The sequence below is a fragment of the Bufo gargarizans genome, chromosome 10, assembly GCF_014858855.1.
Source record: "Bufo gargarizans isolate SCDJY-AF-19 chromosome 10, ASM1485885v1, whole genome shotgun sequence".
Classification (NCBI taxonomy): Eukaryota; Metazoa; Chordata; class Amphibia; order Anura; family Bufonidae; genus Bufo; species Bufo gargarizans.
The window spans coordinates 15,499,611-15,507,282 of record NC_058089.1 but is presented as its reverse complement, the minus strand read 5'-3'; the positions used below and the strand labels follow the sequence as shown (position 1 = coordinate 15,507,282).

The window sequence follows — 7,672 nt, the reverse complement described above, 5'->3', positions numbered from 1 at the left end:
TTTACACAATGAGGTCATCTGGGGAGACGTGAAAAGGTTTCAAATTTCCTTTCATAAAAATAATAGAGGAAAAAGTCAAACCTCAAATAACATCAGGCCCAGGGGTGCAGCTATATGAGATGCAGAGGTAGCAGTCACATCTGGGCCCTATGGCCTCCCTGCTACATTAAATGCGACATGGTAGGCAGGGCTTTGCCTCAGATTTTGCCCAAGCGCTGTCCGGTTAGCAGACCCTAACTTTTTTGACACTTTACAACTTGGCGACCTCAAGGGCAATTCCGGGTCCGTAGTCCATGGATGAAGTAAATATGAAAGCAGGTTTTTTAGGTCAGTACCACCGGAGAATGGAAGCACATGGGCTGATTCCAGTGGTTGGGGCGCCCAAGGCAGGGATTTCAGGAAGAGATTTACCCCCTCCGTCAACCATCAGTCTGTGAAGTCCGCCATGCAGGCCAGGCAACCATTCTTCCCGTTCCTCTGTGACAGACCTTGTTCTTCAGCAAACGACTCCTTGGGCCCCAAAGCAAATTCTCTAAGAAGACCACCATATGCCATTTATTACAATGGTGCCGTCTTGAGTGGGTGAAGGGCCTCTGTGCCCCATTAGGGGCTACTTCAGCACACCCTATATGGGCACCTACAGCAGCTTCTAATTGATTACCTATGCCCCCTTCCATAATGGTTTCCTAGGCAGCTGCCTGCTTTGCCTACCCCTCATCCAAGCCCTGGCTCATTTTGCAGACTAAAATGTTGAGAAGCAAATGACTGAAGAAAATGCTTCTTAAAGGGCTTCTGTCAGCAGATGTACCTATGAAACTAGCTGACCTGATCTGTGTTGGTCCCGCATTGCTGAGCAAAATGAATTTTTAATATATGCAAATGAGCCTCTAAGAGCAATGGGGGCGTTGCTGTTGCACCTAGAGGCTCTGCTCTCTCTGCAACTGCCGCACCCTCTGCACTTTGAATGACAGAGCCAGGTGTGATGACATTTTCACTGTCAGACCCTGTCAACTAAAGTACAGAGGACACAGCAGTTGCAAAGTTGCAGAGAGAGCAGAGCCTCTAGGTGTAATGGCAACGCCCCCATTGCTCCTAGAGACTCATTTGCATATATTAACACACCATTTTTCTCAGCAATGCGGGCACATATGAACATGGGACCAACACAGATGCCTTCAGCTGCCAAGTGCACATGTAACAGCCAGTTTCATAGGTACAAAACAGATGCCCTTCAATCGCTATTGGGACACAAGTACACATGTGGGTATTACGTGTGATTTTTCATGCAGAAAATCCGCAGCGTAATGCCGTACAAACTAAATAGTTCTCAACAAAAGTCTAATCGACACAATGTTGAAACTGACCTGGGATGAAGATTTTGAGATCCGCAGCATGTCAGTTATTCGTACAGATTTACCGCAAGTTTTTTTCCCCCTTGCAATGCAAAGGGTGAGATCTGGGGCAAATCCACAACCGAGAAAATCCGAGAAAAAACCCATGCAGGCAACACATGTGCTGTGCAGATTTGGTGGGGTAATGCAGAAAAATCAGTGCGGAAAATAAGCATAGACTGCAGTGCCGTGTGCATGTACACAAGGTAATCTTTGTGCAGTAATTACAACGTGGTTGCCCATAGGATCCCGTTCACACGCTGCATTTTCCTGTGACCGCAGTATGTGCACACAGCCTTTTATAAAGTGACTTGATCCAGCTGCCTCCAGGATCACAAGTCTCAGCAGCCTATTATTCCAGCAACTGCCGCGAATGCATTATCTACATGCTCTCACATATAAATGTATGTAGAAGGAAACAATGTGGTTATGTAAATCACACCGCCATCCTGCGCACTCAACGGAACAGATCTGTGGGTGGGAGACAATAAATCGAGCGTACGTTTTTCGCAGCTACCTCTCATATCCCATTCTACAGGCATTAATAACAATTTAGGGTAAGCGCCGATGACCGCACATTACGGGCCGGAGATGAACTGCGAGCCTGAAGGAAAAGTATTGACAGGCGGATAAATGGCCTTCGGTTTTATTCCTTCTGTAAGTAATAGCGTAACTAATACTTCGGGTAAAAACAAACCATCCATCTTCTTTATTGGATTAGGAGCGGACTGAAAGTAACACGGCTCTGGGTCCCTTCCAATACAAGTGACAAGCTGCGGAACCGGAGGATTGTACAGCACAGTGCACACTGCAGGGGTATGTAGACGTTCATAGACTGCTGAAGGCTATCACAAGGTAACCCTAAGTTTTCAATAAACTGACACCTACGTAATTTGGTAAAATTCCTTTAAGGGGTTGTCTGGTTTAGAACACCCATTTGCAAATACATTAGTAGTAGGGGTGTAGAATGAGCACAGAAACCCCTATGCAAGAAGTACGTGTGGCCCCTCACAGGGATGCACCAGCAATGAGGCCAGTTGAGTCGATCGCCTCAGGCAGCACCAGGTAGGGGCAAGAGGTGGGCAGCCGAAAGGGCCATAGGCTGAAGGGAAGGGGTTAGGTTAAGAAATTGGCATTGGGGAGTGGGCGCGCTCTTTCAGTTGTCACCACCTCACACTCCACTTGCACACATGCCGTCACACTACTTACCAATCATGTGCCAGATTTTTTTTTTACCCATGGATGGTAGAAAACCTGCATACTGGAGAGAGGCTGCCCCCCCTGATAGAGTGCGCCACCCAATTCCAATAGACCCCCCCAACATTGGTAAATCACACTTTCAATACAGTAAACCTTGCACCCTACACGTCGCCTCCCCGAGCAATAACCAGTGACTACTGCTAGCCTAATTTTGTCAACAAGGTCCTCTACAACCCTCTTGGCCCTTGTGCTGTGGCTGCACAGGGGTATGTCCATGATGCATATTGCTAGGATATGCCACCAATATCAGATAAGTACGAGTTCCATCTCTGGGACCTTCACCTATTTACAGAACGAGCCTCCAAAAGTGATGGAGAGCGAGAAGTGGTCAGTGCTTGGCTATTTTCGGTAGTCCCATAGAAATGAATGCACAGTTGTTCACCGCTCACTTCAGGGGGTCCTGGTCTGGAGATAGATGTGGGTCCCGTCTCTAGCAATAGGCCATCAATGTCTCAGACTGAGAGAGCCCCTTTAAAGGAGGTGGCTACAATCCTGACATAATCAACTTCCGTAGTCAGAGCAGACTGCTGCTACACAGTGTGTCTCTCTGGAGGACCTGGAATGGCATTTCCAGTGGGCACCATGTAATGCTTCATTGCTCCATGGTGGTTCTGCGAGGAAATTTATAAGAAGGTGTTATTTAAAAGGGTTGTCCAATCTGGAACATTCAGGTCATAAAAGGATTAAGGATATGTCATAAATGTCCAATAGGTGCAGGTGCCACCCCTGAGACCTGCTACTATCTCAAGAAGGGGGCCCCACCATGAACGATGAGCAGGCATGCGCATCTTTCTCCATTCACTTCTGGAGAAGCGCTGGTACAGCTATTTTCATAAGTCTCATTGCCGTGCACGGAGGGGTGGCCATGTATGCACAGTGTCCTATCCATTCACTCCTATCATACTTCCAACAGCTATTTTCGGAAGTCTCATTGTGGCGCACAGAGAGGTGGCCGCGCAGGCGCAGCGTCCTATCCATACACTGCTTCCATAAATAGCTGAGCCAGCTCTTGATCAGCTATATCAGCATGGCCTCGTCCCTGAGACAGGAACGGATTCCAGAGGTAGGATCCATACCTATCAGACATTTATGTACTGATATGCCATAAATGTCCAGATGGGACAACTCCGTTATAGGGTAGGCACCCTTTTGTTATCCAGCAGCACCCAACGATCCAGGTTTTCCCAGAAGTTGAACCTATTCCTCAAGTATGGTAGTTTGTTAAGTCAACTTGAATTCTTAGTTGGCGAGTTCAAGTATGAAGGAAAAGCGAAGAAATTCCAATCAAAGGACAGGCGTCTCGAGAAGTATATTGGTGATGACCACTGTGGGATAGCTAGATAATTTTTGGACTGATGGTCGTACTGCAGATCAAATCAGCGTCACCTTATGTCCTTGTCTCTTGCAGCGCAGACTTGTGTCTGGCAGTTCTCATTAGGGCACAACTTACGGGATAGCTATAGCCATCTGCTTTTCCAGTATGCAAAAATCTGCAAATAAGATGTGAGAAGGAAAAATACATTGTGGCAATGATAAATTTAGCGTATATACTTGTCAAGTATTACATTCCCATCTGGCCTGTTTTGCAGCTCCGCAGATTGTTGAGGATGGGGACAAAACTTTACAGATTACTTTATGTAGAAGCTATATCAATTCTTAAAGTGAACCCTGACCATATACAATGACGCAGGGAGGAAGCAACTGGGGCTTACGCTAACAAGCCACTTTTGCCTGGGAAAGGGTATTTAGATACAAGGTGAGGGCAGTGAAATGAAGGAAAGCCTACCTATGCTTTTGCCTCTGAGCGAAAACCCCCCAAATTTCTGTGGGTTTTTTCAGAGGGGAGGTCTGCTCATCAAAGAGTAGGGTGTATATGCGTTATGCCAGCTGAAATAAATGGGAGTCAACTCACAAGCTTCCCTGCCAGAGACCATCGAGGGCAGGAGAGCTGGATATAGTGCCTTATCTCAGGTACCAATACTCCTTGTCCTTGCAATAAATAAATGACCCAACTGGTCCTACCTCGTCCAGGGTGTTGCCGGCGATGGCCTGATGTCCGCTGGATCCGGAACAAGGTGCCCACATTGTGCCCCTTCACAATCGTTATTTCTCCTTGTGGCCCCTCACTGTAGTTATGTCCTCCTAGTGGCAACTCACAGTAATTATGCTCACACTGTGGCCCCTTCACAAAAGTTATGTCCTCCTAGTGGCCCCTCACTGTAGTTATGCCCACACTGTGGCCCCTTCACAATAGTTATGTCCTCCTAGTGGCCCCTCACTGTAGTTATGCCCACATTGTGGCCCCTTCACAATCGTTTTTTTCTCCTTGTGGCCTCTCACTGTAGTTATGCCCACATTGTGGCCCCTTCACAATAGTTATGCTCTCCTTGTGGCCTCTCGCTGTAGTTATGCCCACATTGTGGCCGCTCACAGTAGTTATGCTCTCCTTTGGGCCGACCGCTTCCTACTTCACTATGAAAACGAAAAGAACTGCGGGCAAGTGCACCCCAACACCACCCAACACCACCACTATCCCCCTGCCTTATCTGTGTGCATACTGGATACTTTTACTATATCTGGTCCTCCAGAAGAAAATTGCTATTAACTCATTTACTCTCTAGAGATAATGAGATAACTCTGTTCATTCTGTCCCAATCTATATAGCAAAGCTGTCAAGTGAGCAGCTTAATACAAGAAGGACTGCTCTAGTGGTCAGGGTGAAAACTTTTTATATACCGTAGATAGTCACATAAGAAATAAAATATATATTTACTCTCTTGTACAGTATTTGGGGACTACAGGACATTCAGCAGCATATGCTGTATGTGGTGATGACATGCACCTATCTGTAATACCGTCTGGTAGAGTCTTTCCCTGTTATCTGTACAGTTCCAGCAGGTCCTGGGGATTATTGCTGAGTCTGGAGCCTTCCATGATTCTCATCAGCAGTGCAGACGGAAGAAGCCATCAAACACTTCGCTATTAATTGTGCTGGATGATTCTAGTAAATATCCTGTTGATGCTGAAGTGCCAGGTTTTTATTTTGCGACGGTAAGCAAATTACCTTTTCCCTGGATCTGCAGTCTATCCCTAAGAGAGTCTCTTGTGGAGCTGCTGGCGACTGTCAGCATATTCGAGATGAAGAGCCCATTCACAAAGTGCACAAATATATCTTGCTTTATGTATTTACCTCCTGCAGGGGGGGGGGGGGGTGATTGGAGATGATAGAATTGTAGAATAGGAACTCCTTCTGATACTTTCATGCATCAGGTGTCAACAGATCCTAAATGGATTATCACAAAAAACGTAAAACTCTTTTTTTTACTTATGTGCTTAGGCTTTGTTCACATCTCCGTTCTGTGCCAGACCAGCCTGCCAGATCCTCTACTTCTCCGCAGGATCCCCGTTGACTGAAATGAGGTCCGGTGATCCGGCCGAATTCCGGCATAAATGCAATCCAAAAGTTTTTTGTGCGGCCGACAGCCGGCATTTACAGCAGATCAGGCAGCTGATTGAATAAAGCCTTATCTGCAGGAGTTTCTTCTCTTTCTGCAGATGGGCAGTTGCTCACCTGCATCTCCCAGGTAGCATGGCCATTAGCTTTTGTTAACCTCTTCCTCCCATGTGTAGATAATAGTCCCTCACATTAAGCCCCAGCAATACATATGGTGCATAAGGCCCCACAATTTCTTTCTTCACTGTTTAGAGACATACAGTATAGCTATATGTACTGTAAAGAAGTTTTAGGCAGGTGTGGGGAAAAATGCTCTAAAGTAAGAATGCTTTCAAAAATAGAAGTGGTAATTGTTTCAATTTATATTTATTCTGCAGCAGGACAACGACCCCAGACATACAGCCAAAGAACTATCTTCCAAGAAGGCCTGGAAGTGATGATATGGCCCCAATGATCCCTGATCTCAACACCATCCAGTCTGTCTGGGATAACATGGAAAGACAGAAGGTCTTGAGCAAGCCTACATCCACAGAAGATCAGTGGTTAGTTGTTCTCCAAGATGTCTGAAGCAACCTCCCTGCTGCCTTCAAAGACTTTCTGCAAATATATCCAGAAGAGCTGATGCTGAAGGCAAAGGGCGGTCAGACCAGATATTGAATGAATTTAGATTTCTCTTTTCTTCATTCACTTTGGATTCAAACTGATAAACTATTAACGCTTCTATTTTAAAACATTCTTACTTTGTAGCATTGTTCCCACATCTGACTAAAGCTTTTGCACAGTACTGTATTCTATACCTCCAGTGGTACCTATTATACCTCATCTGGCCAAGCTGTGGCGGAAAGAGTAATCAGCTCAGTTAATTTATCAGTCATTATCATCATTTCTAGAGATATCTGATTAGCTTCCTTCCACGTACAGCCACTTAAAGGGCATCTGTCAGCAGTTTTGTACCTATAAAACTGGCTGACCTGTTACATGTGCGCTTGGCAGCAGAAGACACCTGTGTTGGTCCCTTCTTTATATATGCCCACATTGCTAAGAAAAATTATGTTTTAATTCATGCAAATAAGCCTCTAGGAGCAACGGGGGCGTTACCGTTACACCTAGAGGCTCAGCTCTCTCTGCAACTGCCGCATCCTCTGTACTTTTATTGATAGGGCCAGGCGGTAAAAAGTTATCACACCTGGCCCTATCAATCAAAGTGCAGAGGTCGCGGCAGTTGCAGAGAGAACAGACTCTCTAGGTGTAACGGCAACGCCCCCATTGCTCCTAGAGGCTCATTTGCATATATTAAAACATCATTTTTCTCAGCAATGCGGACACATATGAACATGAGACCAGCACAGACGCCTTCAGCTGCCAAGCGCACATGTAACAGGTCAGCCGGTGTCATAGGGACAAAACTGCTGACAGATGCCCTTAAAAGGGATTGTCCACTTTGGTGGAAAAATGTCCTGATCACACAGGTGAATGGTTAGTTACAGTGTATCTTCTGCTTGCAATAAAAATTGCTACACAATAAACTTTGAAAATGACTTTGCAGTTTTTTTGTCAATGGGCACTT

The 7,672-nt window shown here is 45.9% G+C and overlaps 1 long non-coding RNA gene across 1 annotated transcript; it reads left to right on the top strand.

Moving 5' to 3' along the window:
* The first annotated feature begins 1,899 nt into the window (after positions 1-1,899).
* On the top strand, positions 1,900-7,016 carry LOC122920999. The gene is made up of 3 exons (XR_006386951.1): positions 1,900-2,207; positions 5,541-5,702; positions 6,483-7,016. It is a non-coding gene; the product is annotated as an uncharacterized LOC122920999 (long non-coding RNA).
* Positions 7,017-7,672: the final 656 nt, after the last annotated feature.